Raw genomic sequence first — 27,687 nt, 5'->3', positions numbered from 1 at the left:
TGTGCACAACATGAACTTTTGAAGCACATGTTTGAAGGTACTATAGAAGTCGGCAGCAAGAAATACATCAGCAGAACCTGCAATAAAAAGATCCCTTACCCTGACATTCAATGAGTGTTTGATCCTTTTCTTAGTGGACAAATAGTCTCTGTCCGTTGAGTTTGAGCTTGTTGAAAGAGAGGAATGTGGACTGTTTGTTTTGGTCAGTCATGCTTGAATGATTGATCAGGCGTAGGACCATAAAAAAAAAGGAAAAAGAGTAATGCACCCCAAAAAGGTTTCTTTTACACGTCCACCTCCCTTTTCAGTCACAGAGTAAAGCTGATAATACTTGTGTTAGGATAACATATGGACACAGCGTCTAGATCTCCACAGAGCAAATTTTAGTACTCTGTTTTTTATCAGAATCTGCTTTGATGTGTAAATGGCTCTTGCCTGTAGTCATGGTATAATGTAGAGCATGTCAAAGGTCGGCTTGCTTTCCTTCCTCCTCATGGTTGTTGTCATCTGAAATTGCTTTTTAATTAGTCATTCTTTAAAGGAGAGCTCGCAAATGTCCGTTTCAGCCAGCTTCTTTTGAAGGGGAGAACTTTTGTCGTATTGAATCTTCTCAGAGTTTGTTCCCATACATACTTCTTGGCCTGTTTCTGTGTCTATGGTTTAAAGAAGTCTAGAAAACGTGTCCCAGGGTGAGACTTTTCCTTTAGTTCACAGTGTAAAATTTTACAGCTAAAATAAGATTGAAATCTGCAATCAATGTGCTCAAACATAAAGTCAAATAAAAAAAATTATATATATATATAGGGCTGCCAAAGTTAACGTAATATTAATATTATTTACATATAAAGATACTATTTTGAATTTGCATTAAATTGTGTATGAGATAATATATAGTATGTGGCCTTTACACATAAAAGTGTCTGTATACATACAAATATGTAGCGGTTTTTATAATAGACATTTTAAATTACAAAAAGTAATTTCTAAATGTTTGTTTCTAATTTTCCACCTGGAATGCTTTCTTTTTTCCATGTCTGACATTTGGACCCTGCTGATTGTCAAACAAATACGTTCCAAATGTTTGGTTGAGCATCTGTCAGCAAAGTCGAACAACAATGCATAGTGTTGGCTTCACGGTTTGACCTTCTTTCCTCTTTATTTGCCAAAGGTCTGTGATGGCTTAAGGGAGTTCCAGTCCTACCAGATTTTCTGCATGTACAAGAAAAGATTCTCCTCTGTATTACTTTGCAGTCCTCAATATTTTTGTAATCCATCATTGTATCCTCTCGCTTGTCGTCTTGCACCTTAGTGGGCCAGATGTCAGCAACACCATCCTCATTACTGCAGAGCGCATCAAATTACCTTTGGCCTTCAGATGAGTCCAGACCATTAGAGTGGAGATACAGAGGGGCCGGTGAAGATGAATGTGGGGGTCTGGGGTTTTGTACCCACTGCACGTGCGGCTCGAGTCCTCAGAGGCAGCAGGACTGACTGTGAAAAGCGTGCGGGGAGCCTCATTATCTCCAGCCAAAGCTGCTTCTTGTACATAGAGCGGGAGCTGCATGGGGTCTCTGGCCAGCCTTGAGATGGCCCTCAGAAAATACACAACACAGTCAGAGTGCAGGGCTGAACCAACAATACAAGAGGAAGCAATTATTTTAGCATTTTAATTAAAGCCGTAATTCATTCTGTTTAGAATTAGGACTTGATTTCCAAATAATGTGGTTGTTTTGGGATGTGTGTGCTTTGAGGTTCTTTTTTTATTTTTTATTATGCCACTTTTTTTCTCTCAAAGTACTGCCATAGACCATCTTGATGTGCAAACTGATCTGTTCATTACATTTAATTTTTATATATAAGTATACAAATGTAAATTCCCCATCAGATAGGCCCCAGATTCATTGGACCAATTCTTCCGTTCCTCATCCGTCAGCTCAAACACTGAAGGAAACTCAAAGAAAAACCCACAGAAATCTCAATTTAATAAGTAGCCTACTGCGCAAATGTTTACATTCAGTTGTGATTTCCAGGGGTTGACCGCAAGTTTATTTAGCGGAAAATGATCCCACCACAATATGTAATCATAATCAGTATCAGCACGATCTAACTACATTAAATCAGAACCCTTAATGTTAAAACTGCTACTTGCAATAATTTCCATCTGAAGGAATAGCTAGTGTAAAATTACCAAAAACAAAGTCATGATGTCATGTTGCAGATTGAATTCGAACTTCTGGATCATTGATGAAGTAAGTGCAGGTGTGTAGTTTTGTGTATAGCCAGACCTATCAGCTTTAATTGGCCAAGGACCACCCAGATGCCATCTGACTGACATGTAAACCAACCAATCACTGTTCGTTTTGTTCAATGTCTTGTTTCCGGGTGTGAAAATGTCAAGTCAAGTCAAGTCACCTTTATTTATATAGCGCTTTTTACAATACAGATTGTATCAAAGCGCTTCACAGTGATAACATGAAAACAATATAACAAAGTTTGTTTCTAAAAGAAATTGCGTCAACGTCCACCTTAAGTAAGGCAGATCAATAATATTATTGAATATTAAATGTTAAATGTCCCCAACTAAGCAAGCCAAAAGCCAAGGCAACAGTGGCAAGGAACCAAAACTCCATCAGGTGACAAAATGGAGAAAAAAACCTTGGGAGAAACCAGACTCAGTCGGGGGGCCAGTTCTCCTCTGGCCAACGAAGGAACAGTGCATGATTCGGGCAGCATTACAAGTCAGATTGGATCGGAACATTTAGAGTATTTTTGGAAGTCCAAGTATGCACGCCGGTCTTAAGACGAGTTGATGAGGATCAGTGCCGTCCACCATAGAGAGTCCATATCGCCCGTGTAGAGTCGTCACTTCATAGGCTTTGTGATTGGAGCATCTGAAGTCACCGTGAGAGGCTGGATACAAACTGGAGCTGACGAACGCCATTTTCTCGGGACTCGCGTAACAGCAGATAACAGCAGAAAAGCAAAGGGAAAATAATTAGCGTAGCTGCTGTTCATAATGATGATTTCCATAACACAGGCGTAAATGACAAAACATGAAGACAGTGACTCTTGCGTCCCAAAATCACCCCCCTCCGTCCCCCACTCAACTCAGCCCAGCTTACTGACCTCTACGTCCCTCCTGCTGCTGAGACCTAACCACAATCTCACAATCTCTCCGCAACCCAACCATACGCGCCAACCCGTTGACTAAGGCTGTCGAGCCCCACTGGTGCGTGAATAGGCAGTTTCAGTGGACAACGGTTCCGTATGGCATACTGCCTACCGCAACACAATATCTGCCCAACCACCCATCATTCACGCAATATACACAGGAACGTAATGACTGCAAATACTATGCAACCTATACAGATAACCTACAGTCTCTTCAAGTTTTATAGTATTAAATGCATTTGATCTGATTCAGCAGTATTATAAAAGGTAAGCATTATGTAAATGCTTGGCTAAAAAGATGCGTCTTTAATCTAGTTTTAAACTGGGACAGCGAGTCAGAGCCTCGAACAATATCAGGAAGGCTATTCCAGAGTTTAGGAGCTAAATGTGAGAACGCCCTCCCTCCTTTAGTGGACTTAGATATCCTAGAATTGACTAGAAGCCTCGAATTTAGTGATCTTAAAGAACGCGATGGATTGTAGGGCGATAGAAGGTCCATTAAATACACAGGAGCTAAACCATTTAGGGCTTTATAGGTCAGTAATAGTACTTTGTAATTGATACGGAACTTGATAGGTAACCAGTGTAGAGATGATAAAATTGGTGTTAAATGATCATATTTTCTTGACCTAGTAAGAACTCTAGCGGCTGCATTTTGCACTAACTGTAGCTTGTTTATTGAGGATGCAGGACAACCGGCTAATAAAGCATTACAGTTATCTAGTCTCGAGGTCATGAATGCATGAACTAACTTTTCTGCATCGGAAACAGATAGCATGTTACGTAATTTAGCAATGTTTCTAAGATGGAAAAAGGCTGTTCTTGTAACATATGAAATATGATTTTCGAAAGACAAGTTGTGGTCTAGTATAACTCCCAGATCTTTTACCGTAGAGGATAAAGTAACAGGACATCCTTCTATATTAAAGTTGTATTGTAAGTGGTTTTGTGGATAGTTTTTCGGACCAACAAGTAATACCTCCGTTTTATCTGGATTTAGTAGCAGGAAATTATGCGTCATCCAGCATTTTATATCTTTAAGACACTCTGTCAATTTTGATGAGTTAGTGTTTTCATCTGGCCTTGATGAAACATATAATTGAGTGTCATCAGCATAACAGTGGAAAATAATTCCATGTTTTCTTATAATATTACCAAGTGGCAGCATATATATTGAGAATAGCAGAGGGCCTAACACCGATCCTTGCGGCACTCCATAGTCTACTGACAACGTTATCTTCGATTTTTCCCCATTTAAACAAACAAAATGGTAACGGTCTGATATGTAACGTTGATGTCCCTACAAATGTCCGGTGTGTAAAACTCTTTACTTGAACTTTACATACTTCACATTCTTTTAGAAATCCAACGTTGTTGATCCCGAAAAGCAGTCACTGTTGTAAACATGACGCCGCACGCCGTTCCATGAGGGGGTTTGGCGTCACAGCATTTGTTTCCAGGCAGGAAACAAGTCAGTCCTTCCGACGCTTGTTAGAGTCCTAAACAATAAATGCCGTTCCCGCCCCCACAGCCACGGCACGAAAATACTTTTAAAACTTAAATTTAGAAAAATCCTTTGTATTAAAAATCTTTATATTAATAGGCTTTTTATATTAATAGTGAATAAAAACCGTCTATGCACTCCTGGCAGCTTACAGTGTTAGCTTACTGGCAGTTAGTGTTAGTGAATTTACACCAAAACAAAAGATGCCTTCCGAAAACATTATTTTTGTCCTACATTTCATAATTAACTCAGACAAGCTGCGTGTCTTCATATCTGTAAATAGAGAAATTTGCGGTTAGTTGGGAATTGGGTTAGTTGCGTTACGTTACGTTCTATGGTTACGTTAGGCAAGTGCTCGGCTGCTGCGCGCGCTGATCGAAAATGAAGCGGTCAAACCCTCTGGTGCACAGGGACGAAAACGGAGAAAGCAACAAGATAAAAAGAAAGCCCAGTATAGAGGTAAGTCTTCTCATCTCATCCATTAAGGTGTAAAATGTTCTGGCCATCGGGACAACCGGGAGATTCCCGCGGGCCCGACGTGCTTTTTGGGCCGATACATCCACTGATCTATATAATGTCATTCTAGATCAGTGCATACATCTCATACTTTTATTTTTCTATTTTTGTCTTAACGGCCCATAAAACTCGTACATCGGTGACCCATTCGTTTTGTTTTGTTTTGCTTAATTGGCGGCGCTGGGTTACTTCCAAATATATAACTTACTTTCAAGTATAGAAATTTGTACAATACTCATGAAAGTTTCCTTTATTTTTCAGTGCATTTGTTTTACAATATAGCCTATGGCAATTACTGTCATGGGATTAATATTATATCTATTATTATGTAGTAGTGTAGACAGACGCTGTAATTAAAAGAGGTTTGAGTTTTTCTTTGTTCAATTTGCACACTGAATATGGGTTGGAGCTTTTAGTTTTGAACTCTCAAAGTGCACCAGATTGATGAATTTAACATTAAAATGCACAAAATTTTCTTACGGGGAAATACCCCCGAAACCCCCTTAACCTTGTAGCAGCCCAATAGATTGTAATAATAGTAGGCCTAGTAGTGGTAGTAGTTGCAATTTATCTACTAAAAGTTATTTATGGTCAGATAAAATATAGTTGTACAATGCAACTATGATATAAATATCCCTGAACGTTCTTTGTAGCATTTGTATGAACAATTTATTGTTTAAGTTTTTGAGTAACTATAAGAGCATGTTTAGTTTAATAAATACTTATAATTTTTTTAAGAGGGGGGGGGGGGGGGGGGGGGGGGGGGGGGCAACCAAAGGGTTAGAGCCGGCCCTGGTGCATTGTAAAGCATTAGGCTATCTATTTCATTATTGGTTGTTGTAGTGCTGTGCTGGACTTATTTTTTAAGGAAGTATGTCGATTAATGGGTATAAAGCTATTCAGCTAAAGATCCTTTCCATCTATTCTAAACTGATTATATTTCCTAAGCCTCAAATGTTTTATGAGTAGTGGATAAACATATTCATCCGCACAGTCAGGCAGAACCGAAACACAACCAAAACAACGTTCATCCGCAAAACGCATTCAGTTTTTTTTTACCGCTAGAGGGCCAAAGTTACAAAGTGTGCATTTAAAATACAGGTCCTCTAAAAAATTAGCATATTGTGATAAAGTTCATTATTTTCCATAATATAATGATAAAAATGAAACTTTCATATATTTTAGATTCATTGCACACCGACTGAAATATTTCAGGTGTTTTATTGTTTTAATACTGATGATTTTGGCATACAGCTCATGAAAACCCAAAATTCCTGTCTCAAAAAATTAGCATATTTCATCCGACCAATAAAATAAGTGTTTTTAATACAAAAAAAAAAAAGTCATCCTTAAAATAATTATGTTCAGTTATGCACTCAATAGTCAATACTTGGTCGGGAATCCTTTTGCAGAAATGACTGCTTCAATGCGGCGTGGCATGGAGGCAATCAGCCTGTGGCACTGCTGAGGTGTTATGGAGGCCCAGGATGCTTCGATAGCGGCCTTAAGCTCATCCAGAGTGTTGGGTCTTGCGTCTCTCAACTTTCTCTTCACAATATCCCACAGATTCTCTATGGGGATCAGGTCAGGAGAGTTGGCAGGCCAATTGAGCACAGTAATACCATGGTCAGTAAACCATTTACCAGTGGTTTTGGCACTGTGAGCAGGTGCCAGGTCGTGCTGAAAAATGAAATCTTCATCTCCATAAAGCTTTTCAGCAGATGGAAGCATGAAGTGCTCCAAAATCTCCTGATAGCTAGCTGCATTGACCCTGCCCTTGATAAAACACAGTGCACCAACACCAGCAGCTGACATGGCACCCCAGACCATCACTGACTGACACTACTTGACACTGGACTTCAGGCATTTTGGCATTTCCTTCTCCCCAGTCTTCCTCCAGACTCTGGCACCTTGATTTCCGAATGACATGCAAAACTGAGCAACAGTCCAGTGCTGCTTCTCTGTAGCCCAGGTCAGGCGCTTCTGCCGCTGTTTCTGGTTCAAAAGTGGCTTGACCTGGGGAATGCGGCACCTGTAGCCCATTTCTTGCACACGCCTGTGCACGGTGGCTCTGGATGTTTCTACTCCAGACTCAGTCCACTGCTTCCGCAGGTCCCCCAAGGTCTGGAATCGGTCCTTCTCCACAATCTTCCTCAGGGTCCGGTCACCTCTTCTCGTTGTGCAGCGTTTTTTTGCCACACTTTTTCCTTCCCACAGACTTCCCACTGAGGTGCCTTGATACAGCACTCTGGGAACAGCCTATTTGTTCAGAAATTTCTTTCTGTCTTACCCTCTTCCTTGAGGGTGTCAATGATGGCCTTCTGGACAGTAGTCAGGTCGGCAGTCTTACCCATGATTGCGGTTTTGAGTAATGAAACAGGCTGGGAGTTTTTAAAAGCCTCAGGAATCTTTTGCAGGTGTTTAGAGTTAATTAGTTGATTCAGATGATTAGGTTAATAGCTCGTTTAGAGACCCTTTTCATGATATGCTAATTTTTTGAGACAGGAATTTCGGGTTTTCATTAGCTGTATGCCAAAATCATCAGTATTAAAACAATAAAAGACCTGAAATATTTCAGTTGGTGTGCAATGAATCTAAAATATATTAAAGTTTAATTTTTATCATTACATTATGGAAAATAATTAACTTTATCACAATATGCTAATTTTTTGAGAAGGACCTGTATAATGGGATCTCCTTTAAGCAGTACAATACGTTTTCAGAATGTTTCTTTTATCAAAATTTTCATTATTTTTTTAAATGAACATATTTTAATGACTGTATTTTTTTAACAAAAGTAAATCAAATTATTTAAACAGAATATGGTTCAAACTTCCTGAAGTGATTGTTTTAAACAATAAAACTTGGATATTACAAAAAAAACAATTACAACAAACCTTTAGCTGAAGTGTTTGTAATACATGAGGACCTTTTGCTCCATGCTGCTATTCATATTCGGATATCCGTTTGTGAATCTGTAAATAGAATATCGTATGAAATTAAAATAGGATGGCCTATCGTTTGGTTGTCCTAAATTAAAGCGATGCGTTTCAGTGCTCATATCTGTGAAATTTCACATCTTTTTTTTTTTCTGACCTTTGATTTAAAGGGGGCTTGTAATTCAAATCCTTTCACGAAACCATTTGCTTGTACAGTTGGAAAAAGCTTCAAAAACCGTGATTAAGAAATGAATCAAGTCTTTGGCCAATTGGCAAGCAGCGTTCAGCCAAATGCTAACTTATAGCTTATTTCTTTTGCACGTATTCATTGTCTTTTTCCAGTTGTCATCAGCTGGTTTTATTGCAGTCATCATGAGGACTTTGCAATAGTTTCTGACTCCCTCATAAATCAGAATATTTGCAGTTATTGCCCTAGCTTTGATCTCGCGGTCCATTTTCTGTAACTGTCAGCTTCATTTAGGCATAAATAATACAGCAGTTTGCATTTGCCTTGTAACGCAGGACTGCTTATTTGGAATATTCTGTTACTTTTTTGCCTCCGATCAGATGTATACATCTCATTTCTGAGTTTATTAATGAAACGCTTTGACTCCATACGTCACTGTCAGACAAGGTGCAAATGATAGGCAGTGATGGTTCAGTAATGTGTTTGTTATACGATGCTGTGAAGAGCAAATCATTTTGACTGTTGACACTTCTGTCCTTTTCCCAACCGCACACTACCTTTATTTCCACATTTATTCTGAGGTTCTTTGTCATAAAGACAGCCAGTGTCAGTATCCACATTTATCTCATCAGCAAGTATAGTGTCGTCCCACAGTTCAAGACGGATAAATGCTAACAAACCAAAGTAACTTTCTTTGTGCGCCCTGGCTGTTAACATCGGCCTTTCAGCAAGTGAAGCATGTCTTTAACCTTGTTTAGCCTTTTGGAATCAAGTATAATCTTCTCTGACAGGAGATTAATGGCACCATCTCTCTAGTTTTTACTAGCACCATCAGGGAGGAGTGAGAGGCAAAAATGAAGGGGAGGAAAGGAGAGAATGAAGGTCTGCAGTCTGTCATCATGCCATCCTGGGATGAGTTTGGGTGAAAGGGCTCCGCAAAAACATTATGAGAGATGTATGGATTTTATGCTCTTTTGTTCTCCCCCCTCTATCTGTTTGCTCTCAGTAATCTGTCATTGTGTCATTTACTGGGGGTAGAGATGTCTGTCCCGCTGGCCTACATAGATATATTGGGGAAATGCAAGGTTGTTGCTCTCCCCCTTAGACATTTAATTCTTGTTTTGTCCATTTGCCCCTTTTCTCTCAATCTCCACTCCATCTAACGCTCTTATTTCAATTATTTATTTATAGTTTATTCAATTTAATTTCTTTGTTGGACCAAAACTCCATAAAAAAATCTCTATTTATAGGCAAATGTTTTTTATGCTGCAAATGATCCTACCAACTCATAAAACATCTTAAACCAGTTGGTTTTCTGGTGTTTTTGCTGGTTTTATAGGTGTTTTGGGGTTTTAAGAGACTATATTTAACCAGCTAAGACCAGCAAACCAGCAGCTTATAGGCTGGTTTTAAATGTTGTTGTTTTTTTCTGCATACAGTCCTAATTATTTCAGCAAGATTATACTATATCTACTCAGAAACAATCCAAGAGAGATCAAAAAAAAATTGTTGTTGAAAAGTAAAAAAAGAAAAAGAAAAGCATGAAATAAGCTAGAAACATGACTTTTTAGTTTGACATTGTCTGTCTTTATAGTCTTCGGACAATTGATGGTTTCATATTTTTAGCAGACAGTAATTAATTGCATGAAACATGGTCTGCGTAAACCATATTTTTCCCTGTTGGAATGCATTTCCATGGAATGCATTCTGGGTCATATTTTCTTTAATTTTGCATAGATTTATGCTTGGTTTTTAAGGATGAGGGCATGTAAAACAACCTCTCCATGTTGGCATTGACCTGAGCAATTCAACTAGCTCCTAGCAACCACATAGCAACAAGTAAAAAACAACTAAAACAATCAGAATACCTTAGCAGTTGGATAGCAAAAACCCTGGCTTCACGCCTTCACAACGGCAAGTTTTGCATGGGCAAGCACCACTTAGTTTTTCAGGAAATGTAACAACATCTAGCTGTTAGATGGAAGCTGTCCCATGCATGTTAGCTTACATGTATTGGTTTGTATATTCTGGACTCTGTGGGAGGAAAGAGGTGGTAATGCCCTGGAGGTTAAGCCCAGATGGTAGCATTTCTTCCACAGCCCCAAACAGCTGCTCAATCGTTTTGCAATTCTGCGGTGCGACGACTGACTAATGGCAAAGGCCCATCAGTGTGTGCACACACGTGAGTGTGTGTATGTGAGACTGAATGATGGCTGGGACTTGGGGGGGCCTCCACTGTTGCATTTAAAGGTAATACCTAACCACACCGGGCCCCTAAATGAGCAGCGAATCAAGGTAGTGTTGAAAAGGGCTTACAACACTCGCCCGCTAAACTAAAGCAACGTCCCATAATTAGTTTTTAGACCATTACCTAAACTTAACATATCAGAAACCAGACCACGGCATGCTTGAACATAGACTGGTTAAACATTCAGTCCCTAGTGGTCAGCTTTAAAGGAAATGTGCTACATAAGTATCAGGAATATCTGGTTGGAATATTTAGAGTTTAATACAATGTAGGTTCAATTGAAAGCATTTACGGAATAATGTTGATTACCAAAAAAAATGAATTTCCATTTTTTCCCCCAGGTTTTAAAAGTAGAAAAGTGAAGCTTATAGTTTTATAAAAGCGCTTGCATTCAATCTTCTGTTAAAATTTATGTATTATGTGAGCAGTAATTTTAGGGTTTTATTGTTTAAGTTGTTAAAGTACCCATATATGTAGACAGACTGATTGATTGACAGACAGACAGATAAGATAGATAGAACCATTATAGCTTCGATATTAGGATCATTCTGTTTTATTACACCACACTGAATTTTTTTCTGCTGGTGTGAACATGATATAGTTATTCTAACCTTTCGTACAGAACGCCTCAAGCTGGAACATTCTCTTCCTTCCTCAGACTACTTTGTTTTGAGAGAACCTTCCTTTTTCTAGCAATGAATAGCAAACAATCACCATTAATAGGTTTGCTTTCAAAATGGTTCTTTGTCATGTAAAAACACGAGGGCTCTCCTGGATTTGAGAGTTAACCATTTTGCTTTATTGTACACTATTTGTGTGGACTTTATATTTAATGCATTATTTTTTATTTTTTTAGGTAAATTATAAAAATATAGCCTTAAAGTGCTTTAAACCCAAGTATGTTATTATATAATATATTACTTTTCTGTTTTCTGTATCTTCAAAATTCCTTGCCATGATGGTTTATTTGATAAAAATCCTCAAATTTAAAATATTTAAGTACAGTACTTTCACCAAAAAATGTTCTGCAAAAAATATTATTATTAATATTATTAGCGGATTTGTTCTCTAAGTTGTATTTTTCATGGAGGTTAAAGGTTCAAAACATTTTCAGTACACATAAACATTAACGGAACTTCACTTCAATCTCCCAAACTTTTACGTTTCATTTTCGTATTTCTACAAATACACTTCTTAAATGACTCTGAAGGTGCAATGAATTACAGTCCTGGTCAAAACTTGACATTATTCCTTGGGATTAAAGGTTCAAATGTCAACTTTCTTTATGTGCACTGACATGGACTCCAGTACAGCCTCCCGGTCCTTTAAATTTTGTTTTGTGGTGGGAAAAGTGCATTAGATAGCCTAGCTGATATAAACATATTAAATGTCTTGGAAGGTTTACTGTAATATATAGGTTTCAGGTTTGGAAACAAAAGGCAATTAAAAACGTATTGCAGTGTTTTAAATACTGTAAATCAAGCATAACATGAAATGCAGACTACCGTTTCACACAAGAAAATTGGAGGCTGACATGCAATGCAAGGTGTCCATGGTGTCATGCATAAATAAATGAATAAATTGCCAATTGCGACATACTGCTGTGAGATCTAAAGTTAAAGCCTGTTTACTTAAAGTACATGCATGTTCTATCATCTCATATTTCTTATTTTCTTAATTGTTGTCATAGTGAGAGGCTGTTAAAAGCCTATTATAGCATCTCAGCTTCTCTCCTGAGGTTGAAAGGCCAGCATGCAATTTTAGCATAAGAATGCAGACCCTTATGCATGCCATTAGAGTGGTGTACAGTAACCATTACCCTCCATTTTAGATGACAGCAGAGAAAGGCCCCTATAGAGAGGATTCAAAGACCACCATGTTTACCGTCATTAGGCTTTGTAACCTCACTTGCTTATATATTTATAAAATACTGAACAGCCTGAGGGCTAAACATTCAGACTATTCTAGGACGGAGTTTCCCATGTAAGTGATCTAGACACACAAGGACACTTTAATTATGAGCTTTTCTTGGTAGGAGATAATCTGTTATTTTGGTCATCTTATATCTTAATAGCGCTTGATTCCTTTCCTTTACAGTGCTTGAGTACTTCCTTATCCCTGCAGGATCTGTTTGTACGTTTTCTTAATGGACTCTGCTCTCAAATGCATTTAACATGCAGTCAGTCGATTGTTTATGTAAAGTTTGGTGTCAGGTTGCACTTTGAGACGCATTGTGGGTCCACCTTGGCCGAAGGGAAAGCATACGCTACATCCTCTCCGGTTTAGACGAAACGCGTAGTATAACTCTGAGATGGCTTGCTAATTTTGGAGGGAGCATGTCTTCGCTGCCGTATAAATGAATGCATTGGTTGTCACTCATGCATTAGATCAATGTCTAAAGTTCAAAGGAGGACTCTTGGCCATGAGAGAAGAGCATATGAAGTGTATTTTTTGAAAATGCACATTTTTAGATATCTAACATGAGTAATCACATATTTGCTGGAATGGAACAGCTGGTTTCTTTGTAGAGTATAAGACATTTGATCTTTCCTCAACACTTATAGGCCAGCTATTTTAATAAAAAGGAGCCATGGTTTTTGATTATCATCATGTTCCTCTTTCATGTGTTGTATCTTTCATGTCATCCATCTACAATTTGCTGCTGTCTACAGTGCTGCTGTCTACAGTGCTGCTGTTTACAGTGCAAAAAATCTGACAGACTGTCTCGAATCACTATTAATCATTGTAAATGGGGCATGATAACAGCAATTAAAGCCACGCGAAAAAACACCCTTGCTAAGACTTTCTTTAAGCTTCGTATATACTTTTTGTAATCTCTGCCAACTTTGGAAAAAGCCTCACTGAAAGGACATATTGTAAACCAAACGATAGACATGAGACCGTAATACTTTTGTTTGGAGAGAATTATTTCACCTGAAAGGAATTGTGCAGGATGACTGCAGGAATAATAGCCCTGGGCTTTGAGGAAGAATAGAGAATAGGCTTCCCTCTTTACAACTGGAAACTGATGTTGCCTTTCTTTTGTATATTGAAAAGCTCTTTTGCAAAGAATGAAAGGAATGTTGAATTGTTTTTCTGTGTATTTCCGGTGTATTGTTGCTATAGCAACATAACAGCAGCTGTGAGCCAACAAAGATGGATGCATTTCTCCCTCCAATTTTTTTGATAGACAGACAGACAGTCAGATAAAAATGTTTATGAAAATGCGCTTAGGTAAAGGTTAGATCTGGAAATATATTTTAGCATAATATAAGCTTCCTGCAGTAATGTTAATAATTCATCCATGAGTCTCGCTCTATAACTGCCATCTCATCTCATTGGGTAAACACAACTAAATGAATGACACCTCTCACATTATGACCTGTCAGAGTTTTGTGTTATGACAGGCAGCCTTGCCAAACAGTAAATATCTCATTTCCTCTTTCCTAATTATGTTTGATGAGTGTTTGTACCCGAAAGGTCAAACCGCCAAAATAGAAGCAAGTCTTAATTATTTGTAATTTATTGGAGAGTCATATAATTGATGTTAGAGATTAGTTTGTTCTCAGTTTAAAAGTGCAAAAGTGATTAGCGTGTGTAAACAGAGGCATTTGTTGAGCTTGTGCATTAAAAAATGTCATTTGTTCTCGAGACAGTCATGCACTAAAAGTAGGTTCTTATAAGGGCATTAGACGCTTAACAGTAACAAATGCTCCAAATCAACAAAATAATAATAATAATAACTTTAGGCTGTTCATCACATGTTGCTCTTTCACTACATTTTATGCAATCATTACATTCTTACTCAAATGCAGTAACTCAATCATTTTTCTCTCTCGTTTTTCAGTAATATCTCTAAACATTAGAAACATTAGATTTATGCTTAAAACAATGATTTGAAAATGTCAATTTAGAAGTCTTAATAATTGTGTACATTTATCTTGTTTTACTGGAGAAAAATGATCACGAAAGCAATTTTTTCAGTTCGAGATGCCCTTTGTTCTTTACTGCATACTGGACATTTACATCAATTATTTTAAGGCTCTGTAATGTAAATACTTGAGATATTTTGCGTAAAGGTAGCCTACACTAAATATTTTTTTGTTCAAAATTGTTAACAAAATTTAAATAATGAGCCAATACATCATCAAATCCTTCTTGCAACGCTTGTTTTAGTCGTATCCTGATTCATTATGGTAAGCTTATATTTTAGACCTGTCGGGATAGTTTCGCTGGATGTTATAGCCTACATGCGTCACTCGCCCGTGCGTGGCTTGTCGTAGAGAACAGTTGCTCTGGCTACTTTGACGTGTGTGTGTGTGTGGTGTGGGAGTGGCAGAAGTTAAAAGGAGCGAGAAATGTTGACATGAAGCACAGATGGTAAATCTCCAATCTCTGGAGAATCACCCGTTTAAAAAAAAAACGCTGAACAGAGGAAAGTCTGCAGGCAAAAAGAGAAAAGTGACTGAGCTGGTAATAAAGCGAGAATCAACATCGGCTTGGCTTTTCGGAGATGGAACTGGGATTTGAAATGTTGTCAAATCGACGCGGAGATTGGCATTAGGCTACTCAACAGGTGATAAATTGATAAATTGCAAGATAAATTGCGATGTGTAGCTCTCTAACAGAGTTCATTGTAAAGCATTATCTATTGTGAAGGGTCATAGGCTACTATGGTTGTTTTAGCGTTGTGCTGGAATTTATTTTCAAGTAAGTACCGTGTGCGTGTCTATTAATGGGTATAGCTACAGTAACATCTTCAGCTAGTCAGCTTGATGTCATCTAAACTGGTTATATTTCTTAAGCCTAGTATGTTTTATGAGTAGTATAATAATTCATCTGCACAGTCATGCAGAGCCGAAGCACAACCAAAACAATGATCTTCCGCATAATGCATGCAGTTTTGTGTTTTAACCGATAGAGGTAGGCTAACAAAAACAATACATACTTCTCAATACATTACTAGCCTAAGTGTAACCGGGTCAACTTTGCTGATGAACTGAAGTGCGCACCCCCCCCCCGCCCCCCCCCCCCCTTTATGTCAGTTCCAAAATCTACAGAGACACTTGTGAATGGATAACAATTTCAGTTTATTTTATTCTTCAAATGTGTTCAGTTAGTGAATTTTTAAAAAATATATTATAAAATTAGTGCTTATTTTTAAGGCAATTTTGCTTGCATCTCATTTTCTGTCATTAATGGAAATCATGCACATACTTAAAGGAGCTGTATGTAAGAAATGTATTTCAATTAATCATAAAATGGCCCTGATATGTCACTAGACATTAAGAAATCATGTTCATTTAAAATACTTATATCACTGACAACAGTAGTCCGGCCAGGATATTGTCATTTAAAAAGTGAAGTTGCAGCCCTCAACTGATGTTGATGTTGTCATGTTGTGTTTTGGTCTGATGCTCCGCCCTCCACTTATCTACCAATCACGAGGTCAGTAGTGTTGCGGCATCCGGGTTGCCAGCTCTGCTCTAGTTGTGTCGGATAAATTCCTGCAGCCTATCTGGCAACCTCGAGTCAGGGAGGAGGGGGAGGGGATACACCGCTCTACAGTCATTTGAAAGTGATTGCAGTACCAGTTTTGGCCACAATCTTACATACAGCTCCTTTAAATAATAATTTCACTCTGCTCTACTTTCTAGTGGCAAGTATTCTTCTCAGGTGGGCTTCTCTGTTAAAAGCAACCCAGCATTCAGAGTGTCTCAAAGAAGCTTTCACAGTGTTTTAATGCCTCTGAAAGAGTGGTTTGTCTGACTGAATCGAAAGTGGTGCTGACCACACCTGGACCTGTGAGAATAATGCACGAGACAATAAATCAGATGATGTCAAACGCTCTCTGTTCACGTGTGTGTGTGTGTGTGTTTTGGACTGTGGGAATGGGAGTGTGTGTGTCATGAGCGTGATGGATCAGGGAAGGGAGGTGTCATTGGGGTCAAAAGAGGGTAATGACCCCACTTTTCCTGCTCGGGCTCTGACCTCCCAGCTAGTGCTGGAAACCTGAACTGGGCATTGTCGTCAAACAGTGAGAGTAAGTGGCCTCTGGAGGCCACCCTGACTGACTGCCACACGTTTGACTTTCACACTGGAGATCTGTTCTCAGTGTCAAGTATGGTGCCGCTGGTCCAACATGTAATTGATGCTGTGGTGTTAAACGTGGCTTTAGGGTTAAACTTCACACCGTATTGCATGTCAGCTTCACAAACTGCTTGCATTGACCTTTTGATCAAGCCAATCACATGCACTGTCCTGAACTATGTCACTTTCTGACTGCAGCAGATCATTGGATCCACATGTCAAATTTATCACACCGATGTATTTTTAATGTCAGTATGCCACATATCAAATATTTGTAAAATGCCTATAAGAATTATACACCAGTTAGGCTAGTTCTGCACTTTACATCTGTACGCCAGTAGATGGCAACAATTGACTTGAGCCAGTCATTAAATCAATCAGTAAGCTGATTTCTTTCATTTGAGTTAGGCTAATCATTGAATCATTCACTCAAAGTATTTGAAACAACTGAGACTGGCTGTGTCCGTACTACATTCGGCATGTTGTCATTATCATGTGACCTACCAGCGTCAGTTGTGTCACTTCATTGCCATTAACAAATCCTCTCCTGTGGTCTCATGGGATAGTAAAGTGTACATCGTATGCACACTTCATAATCCTGTCGAAAGTCGTTGGTCATCCAAGTACTTTTTTCCTACTCTTTTATGAGAACTGTGAATTTGGACATATTTCTTTCGTCACATTATTTCTCACCTAGTATATAGTAGGGAAGTATGCGATTTTTGACGCAGACATATTCATTTAAGAACAAAACAAGTGACTGAACAAGCCATCGACTCATTAACTCAAACGATTCATTTAGGAACGACATGCCACTATTGTGAGTTGCCCGGAGATGCAACTTTTTTGGAGCTGTTTTAATTGGCGGAACAAAAATAGACAAAGATATTGGTAATGCTGTATCCAAAATGTAAGTTGTTCAATATTAACTTCTTGTTTATTGAACTGGGGCCGTATTCACAAAGAATTTTATCTTACCACTAGGAGTAGGCCTACTCCTAAATCGCACTCAAATATTTTAGCTAGGAGTTTTCTCTTAAAGGTGACCTATAATTCAAAATTGAATTTACCTTGGTATAGTCAAATAACAAGAGTTCAGTGGATGGACATGACATAGAGTGAATCTCAAACTGGACTGTTTTGGCGTTCTCATTTAATTCACGTTTATGAAAAACACCCCTGAAAAACGGTCGGTTCTCCACACAATACCGACTGTGACGCAATAGTCGGGATCATTAATATGTACGCCTCCAAATATTTGCATAATGCCAGCCCTCAATGCCAGGCGGAACTGCGCAGCCGAAGCATGGCAGTTGCTCAGTGTGGATGTACACATGAACACAAAAGTATTTTTAGTTCCTTCATCTGAGCCTCTGAAGAAACAATGGGTTAATTTTATTTTCTCTGGAAATTTCCAAACATTTCACCGAGTGTTTCCTCAACTTGGGCCACAGAGCTGGCCTCGGATCGAGCTACCAAGCAACACTTTCTGATGTGTAATTGTTCAAGTTCAGACAGGTAATCTTTCTCTCAAAATCGTTCAATACTGTTTATGCATCAGTAAGTCAAGCCAGTGACTAAAATATCAGCTTCACATCGTTTCTTTTAGTAGGATGAAAATAATCGTATTTAAATTGTGAACAAATTATATACAGAAAGCGATCAAAGAACAATCTTTCTATTTCACTGTTACAGACCGCCAGAGACGGTCGAACATAGTGGAAGGAGTCGCGTCTCGCGAGCCATATCGAGAATCTCGCATTGATTTGTCACCTGTGACCCTGACCGATGACGTGTCAGCAGCTATATCCGCTCCGTTCACGTCACGGTCGTTCTCTTTGTCATTCTCGCGAAGAGATCTCGCTCGAGCGTGCACAGCGTTTTTGGTGAGCAACTGCTCCCCGCTACAGCTGTGTCTCGGGAGAAATATTTGTATATATTTGGATATTTTGACGTGCATCGGACCATATACCCACTGGTTGTCCAGGGTTTGTTTGGAACCGATCGCTACTAGCAGTGTTGAGGTGAGTACTCATGTGAACTCAGTGGTTAACCAGGGTTCTGTTATACTGCGTGTGGTATTGTATATTGTCAGAAACTGCTACTTTAGGTTATGCTCATTGGTTAACCAGAGTGATACATTGATAAACCTTATTGTGGATAACCCCATTGGTTGACCAGGGGTTTTTTCAACTAACTGGGCTGGAAGTGATGGCAGCTTCATGTTCCCTCTGCTTCGGTCCAATGGATCTCATGGATGCTCATATTCAATGTCCTACTTGCCTAGGCATTGATCACCTCCGAGAGGCTTTAGTAGACCCATGTCCTGAATGTGGTTTGATGTCCTTGGAGATGAGACAGCATCGACTGGCTGAATTAGACCCTGAGTTTGAGAATTCTGCTCCATCAGCTGGGACAGAGTCACATGTGAGTAGCAAGCGTGTGGCCAGTGGGACTGGAAGGCCTTCAAAGAGGATGCGAACCTCCTCGGAGTCAAGTACATTGACCCAGCAAGTAGCTGAACTTGCGAACGCAGTTCAGGGTATTAGAGACTTATTATCTGTTCCCCCCACTCGTCAGAATGTGAGTGAGGGGACAGGGGGGGGTGGTTTAGCTCCTCCCTTGCCCAGGTGTGAGCTGGCATCCAGGTTGTCCAGGAGAGAACCAGACACTTTATCTATTGCGGCTTCTGACTCCTTAGACCGGGAGGAACAGGAGTATTATACGCCAATGGAGGAGACGAGACCCTCACATTCCCAGGTCCAATGTTCCCATAGCGACGACGGTTCTGGCCTTCAGGATGCGCCGCCTTCAGTGGTTTTCTCTCTGCAGGACACACTCAGGATGGCGCTCGCTAAGCGGAATTTGGATCCACCTCCTCCCCTATCAGGCCAGTCAAACCTCTTGCGTCGCCCAGTTTCCCAGCAGGAGGATTTCCTAATGCCGAGTTGTCCTGACTTCACAGATGTGGTTTCTTCAGCGTTTCGGTCAGCTCCCTTATCCAGACCTGATCGTGTGGCTCGTACGCTAGCGGCAATGGCTGATGCAGACGAAAAGGGCCTTGGTAACATGCCCCCAGTGGAGCCATGCATTTCTTCACTGGTAGTGTCACCAGATGAGGCTCTTAGACACAATCTTCGCTGTCCCAACCCAGAGTGTAGACGTACAGATGATCTGTTGGTCAGGATTTATAATACTGTCTCAGGCTTGAGTCGTGTGGGGAATTCCATGGCTCATCTTCTGCTGGCACTTCATTCTACTTTGAGTACTAACCCACCAGATAATACCACATCTGAGTTACTTGAGGCTTCCTTACAAGCCTTGGGTTCAATCGCATTTTCTAGCGGAAAGGCTCTTGGGCTTACTACTCAGGCTAGGCGGCAGGTTTGGCTAGCACAGTCTAAACTTCCAGAGGCTTGCCGTAGCAATCTTCGTCAACTACCTCTGGTACCTGGGCAGATTTTTGGTCCAGCCGCTCAAGAAGCTCTTGAGCGCAGAGTTCGTGCAGTGGAGTCTCGGTCCCAGCACTTTGAGCGCAGTGTGAATTATGGACCATCCTCACATCAAATACCTGTTCGTCATGCAAATCCATTCCAGTGCAGGCAGGGACAGTCTTACAGGCCTGTACAGCAGGCAACTCGACCTGGGTATGACTCGAGAAGGGAGGCATCCCGTGCTCGTAGACCACCTGCTCGCCCTGTGGCTACTTATCGTCGTCCCCCCAGGGGTAGGGAGACCGCTCCTCATCGTCGGTGATGGTCCAGGGTCTGTGATGGGACACTTTTCAACCTCTCAACTACAACTTTGGAGAGGGATTACGAACAACAAGTGGCTCCTCGACACACTCGACAGGGGCTACTGTCTTCAGTTCCGTCACAGACCCCAATTATGCACACACACTCGGCCCACAGTGGTTCGGGACCCTCGTCAGGCTCTTGCTCTATCTCTCGAGGTCCGGAAGCTACTGGAAAAGGGTGCGGTAGAGCTAGTAAACCCCCAGGTCCAACCGGGGGGATTTCATTCAAAGTACTTCCTAGTTCGCAAGAAGGATGGAAGCTTCAGGCCAATCTTGGACCTCAGACGCTTGAACAGGAGTCTCAAACACCTTCCTTTCCGCATGCTGCGTGTCAAGGATGTCCTACAAGCGGTCGAACCCGGCATGTGGTTTACCTCTGTGGATCTGAAGGATGCATATTTCCACATCCCCATTGCACCTCATCACAGAAGGTTTCTTCGGTTCACATTCCAGGGCAGGACATACCAATATCGAGTCCTACCATTTGGCCTCTCCCTCTCTCCCCGTGTATTCACACGGTGTATGCAAGTGGCACTAGAACCTCTACAACGGGAGGGCATGTTGATTCTCCCTTACCTGGACGATTGGCTGCTTTGTGCCAGATCACCTCAGCAGGTAGCCAACAACACACAGCGCCTACTGGAGCATGTTACTGCTTTAGGACTGAGGGTAAACCTGGAGAAAAGCTGCCTTACTCCATGCCAGTCAATATGTTTTCTGGGATTACATCTGGACTCCAGAATAATGAGGGCTACCCTCACAGCGCGCAGGAGGCAGGCTATACAAGGAGCCATAGCGAGGTTCCAGGTTCGACGCAAGCTACCTTATCTTCACTTCTTACGGCTAGCGGGCCTTCTCACGGCAGCCTCATCGGCCATTCACTTAGGACTTTTACACCTTCGTCCTTTTCAGCGTTGGTTGATAGCCAGACGGTTGTCAGCAGTCCACAACCGACAGACCCTTGTTGTGGTGACAACCAGTTGCTCTGTCTCCCTGAGGCTTTGGAGACGGGAACAATTTCTACAAGGGGGTGTACCAATGGGACCACCCCCAGCACGCAGAGAAGTAGTGACAACAGATGCCTCTCTCTCCGGATGGGGAGGGCTGTGGCAACACCAGGGCGTGCAGGGGAGTTGGACCTTGCAGCAGGAGACATCTCACATCAACATCCTAGAGCTATGGGCAGTGCTTTTCACCCTAAGACACTTCAGACAGGAGTTATCAGGGAGGCACATCCTAGTGCGGACCGACAACACCACAGTGGTGTTTTTAATCAATCACCAGGGGGGCACGAGGTCTCTACCTTGCCTTCGACTTTCACGAGTGCTGTTGTTGTGGGCAAACCAGCACTTCCTGTCGATCAGAGCGGCACACATTCCCGGTCACTGCAACAGTGTGGCAGACTCACTCTCTCGATCGGGTCCGAAGCCAGGGGACTGGTGTCTGCACAAGGCGGTAGTTCAGTCAGTTTGGGGACTTTATGGGACCGCAGCAGTCGACCTCTTTGCCAGCAGGAATACAACACATTGCCCGCTGTGGTTTGCAGAGCAGGAGGAGCAGGGATCACTAGGCCAGGATGCCCTGGCCCACGACTGGCCAGACCTCCTCCTCTATGCTTTCCCTCCAATTCCACTTCTCTGGCCTGTGCTGAGGCGTGTGCAGATGAGACGACACAGGCTTATTCTAGTGGCACCCTGCTGGCCAGCGAGACCATGGTTCAGTCTGCTGATGGCCCTTACGACCGGTCCACCACAACCATTGCCAGTTCGGAGGGACCTACTGTCACAAATGAACGGGGAGCTTTGGCACCCCTCACCGGGCAGGTTGAGTCTATGTGTATGGCCCCTGGGGTTGAGCAAGAGCTCTCACTGTGTTCCGCAGATGTGAGGAACACTGTCATGAATGCAAGAGCCCCATCAACACGTCGCACTTATGCCAGTAAATGGAGAATCTTTGTTTCATGGTGTACAGATCGGTCTGTTAACCCAGTCACTTGTTCCATCAGTTCAGTGTTGGAATTCTTACAACATTTATTGGACACTGGGCGGTCCCCAGCGACTCTAAGGGTATTCGTGGCAGCCTTGTCAGCACATCGGAACCCCTTGGGGGGGAAATCAATTGGTGCGGAAAAGTTGGTGGTGGCTTTCCTTAAGGGAGCAGTACGTCTTAATCCACCGGTACGGATAATGCATACCCAGTGGGATCTTCAGATGGTGCTTAACAGCCTGCGTTTACCACCTTATGAACCACTTGAACAAGCTGATATTAAGAGTCTTTCGATGAAGACTGCTTTTCTCTTGGCTATAACGTCAACCAGAAGAGTAGGTGAGCTTCATGCTCTCTCGGTGAGTCCACAGTGTCTCAGATGGGGGCCCGAGTACAATCAGGTTACACTCTGGCCGAATCCAGCTTTCCGACCTAAAGTGTTGTCTGACCGCTTTGTGAACCAGCCCATTCAGCTTGCGGCATTTAATCAAGAGGCTTCCCAGACAGCTGTGTGTCCAGTGAGAGTATTGCGACAGTATGTGTTGAAGACTGCTTCATGGCGCACCACTGATCAGCTGTTTGTCCGTTTTGATGCCTGTCAGAGGGGCTCACCCTTGTCGAAGCAAAGGTTGTCTCATTGGGTGGTGGATACCATTATACAGGCATATGATTCGGCTGGTCAGACAGTTCCAGCATCTATTAAATGCCATTCAACCCGATCAGTGGCTACTTCTTGGGCAGCACTACGGGGAGTGCCCCTTTCTGATATATGTGCAGCGGCTACATGGTCGTCACCTTGCACGTTCACAAGATTCTACAGGATTAATGTGGCACCTATTCCTTTGGTCAGTTCTGCTGTGTTAGCGGACAGTATCTAGGTGAGCGGCCCTCGTGACTTGGTTGTATTCGTCTTCCACTATGTTCGACCGTCTCTGGCGGTCTGTAACAGTGAAATAGAACGCCGGTTACTGGTGTAACCTTGGTTCTATGAATAGTGGAAGACCGCCAGAGTCTCTGGTCACTCGGACTGAGAATGACTGCAGAGAACGACCGTGACGTGAACGGAGCGGATATAGCTGCTGACACGTCATCGGTCAGGGTCACAGGTGACAAATCAATGCGAGATTCTCGATATGGCTCGCGAGACGCGACTCCTTCCACTATGTTCGACCGTCTCTGGCGGTCTTCCACTATTCATAGAACCAAGGTTACACCAGTAACCGGCGTTCCACACAGCGCGAGTTTATCTGGACACTTGCCAAACTCGTTATGAAATTAATGACGCACGTTACTGCACAACGAAGCTCTTACTGTATTTACATCATAGTGTTTGCATTGGTCAAAAGCAGAGAGAGTGCAGAAACTGCTTTGCAATGATAAGATCTTCATTCTCGCGATCAACACACTGTCATCTGCTCAATGCTCACCATGGCAACATTTTATGTGATGGGAATAGATCTAAATACTTTAAAAACATCTCACGATTCGTTAATCTCGATAGCTGTTATAGTAAAAACGTATAATAGCAGTAGTAAAAGTATTCGGGAGAGAGTTTCACATGTAATGCGTTGCTATTTCATATGCAAGCATGTCAGCCAATCACAGCAGTGGCCGCGGTTACACTGAATCCCACAGCAGACACGCCCCTTCAAACAGAGCGTTCAAATCAGAGGCTAAAAGCAGGCTAGGAAAAATGCCATTTATTTCTAAATTATGAATATTTTTTATCTAAAAAAAACCCAGGAAACATTATAAAATAATAAAAAAAAACATTCTAGGGCACCTTTAAAAGTTATTCACAGCGCCTTTCAGACCTACTCTTAGTAAGGAAAAATGACAACTCCTAAACTAAGAGTGAGTCATCGTTGCTATGACGTCAATTCTCATGCACGAGCTTCCTCGCAATGATCACGGTGATTGGTTGTTAGATGACAGGGCCATCATGCGGAGCATAACAGAGACGCAACAAATCATGGAATTACGACATCTAAATATGTCTGTATCCTACACAAAATAATAATAGTAATGCCATCGAAATGCATATATAATGACATGTTTGTGCAGGCCCCAGTGAAGTGTAATTCTAAAAAGGCAGAGAGAGAGAGAAAAGTCGTGAATTAAATTAAATCAAGGTAGCCTAATACCCCAATGAAAACCGTCACTTGCCCAATAATGAAAAACGACACTTGCATTAACACTTGCTTGGTTAATTGACATCATATTAGCCTAAATAGAAAAATAAACTTAAAACAAGGAAATGTTGCTCCTATTGAAGTAATGTAACTTTGAATGACGGTGGATTATGAACTCGTCAAAACGGAAAAGAAAGCCCAACTGGACGCATGATCAGTAATGCAGAATTTCCCGCTTGTGTCGTGGACCCCGGGCGACTGCGAGAGGCGGTGGTATGCACTCCAATCCTTTGTGAATAGGTCTTAGTGAGTTAGGAGTCCTCTCGACTTCTTTTAAGCTGTCCCAGACTTAGGTGCTACTTTTAGGGCTAAAATGCTTCGTGAATTACTCTTAGTGAAAAAAATTAGGAGTCCTAAAGTTAGGAGTGACACGCCCATTATTTTTAGGAGTTGCTCCTAAATTTGCCAGTTAGGAGCTACTTTTAGCCTTAAAATTCTTTGTGAATACGGCCCTTGTTCTATACAAATAATATGAGGTAGTGAAGCTAAATTGAACAAAAATAGCTAGTCAAATTGTGTCTGAATATCAGTTACTATAACGTCTTGTTTATGGAATTGTCTTATGGACTTCTTAATTATAGAATAAAGAAGTAATTGCTCGCCTTGTATGCCATCCTTCTCCATGCTATATATTGAATTTGTTTGGCATTTGGGAACTAGCTGTTAGTGCTATGACAACAAAAACCAAATAAACTGTCAGCTATTTGCAGAAAACAGTAGCTCAGCTCATGTTAATGGAGATTGAACTATTAGCATACAGTATCAGGTTTGCTGTGGATTGTTAGCGGATCGGATAAACCTTCCCTAATGTCGACCCTCTTGTGTTCATGGATAATTATCTGCAGTTCTCTGAGCTTGATGGATTGATTTGGTTGTTTGGATTTTGTTACACAACCGTTTCTCACCTACTGATTTTCTGAGCACAGGTTGCGAGACTGCCCAGCTGCCCCAGTATAAATCTCCCACAGAAATCTGATCTGGCATTAGCAGGGGCAGCACAAAGCTGTGGGGCTGTGCATGCAGGCATCTTCATAGTTTCTAAATATCATAGACATCTTCATCGTGTAATCAATGCTTTCAGCAGGTACTATTTTCTAATATCAAATTTTACATTATAAGACTTTATAATAGTAGAGATGTCTTTGCATATTCAAGTGATTTTGAGGTGATATTAATAATAAACATTAAAAATATCAAAACATACATTTATATTACAGGCAGAGGTCATCTCACTAAACATAGCACAGTTTGAAGCATAACAAATGTGCTGTTCAGTTAAATGTCATGATGTTTTTCATGACTTTCTATTTTTCACACGTCTCAATTAATTTTTTTATTAATGCCTCCACTTTTGAAAATGAATCTCATCAGCGGTAATCTGCATAAATAAGTGTGTTCTGACATGGGCGCCACAAATTGCTCTGCACTTCACGGCAATTTTTGTGTCAACTGTCATTGTTTCACATGAACGCCGTTGAGGGTACTAATTACCATTATCACCCGTCACGATGTCGGAATTCGCTTGAAATCCTTTCCTTTTGTTTCTGAAAAAAGTGATGTAGGTTACAGGCAGGGTCAGTACGGTCATCAGGATACTTGCTTGATAGCCAACTCGAGTATGTAAATATTATAATATATAGAAGTCCTTGACACAGTTCAGAATAGTGTCCTTATAGACTGTTGTAAGTGGGGCTCTAAAAGTACTGCCTTCAGTTACCCGTACCATAAGCTTATGCAGAAATTTGACAGTTGAGGAGAATGTACACCGTATAAGGTTTCTTAGTATGTGGAATCTGGCCAAGCACAATATTAATGCAGATCATCACGAGGTGAGACGTTAAATATACATGCACTCATGCACCTTTGTTTTTGTTCTTTCAGTATGTGCATGAGTGTGACAGGTACTTCAAAGGGTAATTATATATTTACTGCTTCATTTCTTTCAACAAATTTAGTTAACATTTATAGGCAGTTTTATTTGTGTAGTGCTTTTCACAATACACATTGTTCCAAAGCAACTTTAAAGTTTGAGGCTACCAGTGTCAATGGCAAGAGAAAAACTTTTTAGATGTTAGAGGAGGTGCATGGCACATATTAAAAAAATGTCAACTAGGCAAATATTAGATACAGTGCATAATATGTAAGGGGCCACGCGCTGTCAAACGCTGACCAATGTCAAATGGTTTGGCAGACATTTATACTTAATATATGTTCATTTTTATTCCTAATGCACTTATTATTTAATTATAATAATAATAATAATTCATTACATTTATATAGCGCTTTTCTCGGCACTCAAAGCGCTTCACATGGAAGGGGGAATCTCCTCAACCACCACCAATGTGCAGCATCCACTTGGATGATGCGACGGCAGCCATATTGCGCCAGAACGCCCACCACACACCAGCTTACTGGTGGAGAGGAGACAGAGTTATGAAGCCAATCAGTTTATATATATATATGGGGATGATTAGGAGGCCATGATGGACAGAGGCCACTGGGCAAATTTGGCCAGGATGCCGGGGTTACACCCCTACTCTTTCGAAAGACATCCTGGAATTTTTAATGACCACAGAGAGTCAGGACCTCGGTTTAACGTCTCATCCGAAGGACGGATAATATTTATTTGTATATTATCTTTATTTCATTGATTTCTTTTCTTTAAAATAAAAAAAAAAATACATGAAATACATATTTGTATTAAAAATCCTCAGTATAAGTTTCAGCATCCTGCTAAAACAATCTTTCCAAGAAATGTTTGACATAAAACCCAAAAACTAGATTGATGTTTGACGATATGGTTGAATATTGTTCCGCCAAACTTTGTTGGTTTAGGGAATTTTTTTTCTTCAGTCTAGAGAAAGAATATAAACGTCTCTGAAGTGCAAGTGCAGTCAGTGGATGATCGCGGTGCCAGGTGAAAGTATTTATTTAATAAGGCATACAAATAAAGCAGAGGCACAAAAATCATGCACATTTATTAGATTTATAATGCCATCTAACTAAACCAATAGGAGCAAAACCACAATAAAACATTAATGCAGTATAACTTAATTGC

At 40.9% G+C, this 27,687-nt stretch overlaps 1 protein-coding gene across 1 annotated transcript in view; it reads right to left on the bottom strand.

Annotated features, from left to right (window-relative positions):
• Positions 1-27,687, bottom strand: part of tnfrsf18 (tumor necrosis factor receptor superfamily, member 18) — a 343,660-nt gene that overhangs the window by 180,495 nt on the left and 135,478 nt on the right. The window lies entirely within an intron of this gene.

The sequence above is a fragment of the Rhinichthys klamathensis genome, unplaced genomic scaffold, assembly GCF_029890125.1.
Source record: "Rhinichthys klamathensis goyatoka isolate OS25496 unplaced genomic scaffold, OSU_Roscu_1.1 h1tg000109l_1, whole genome shotgun sequence".
NCBI lineage: Eukaryota > Metazoa > Chordata > Actinopteri > Cypriniformes > Leuciscidae > Rhinichthys > Rhinichthys klamathensis.
Note: the sequence above shows the minus strand (reverse complement) of the source record. Positions and strands in the feature narration are given on the sequence as shown.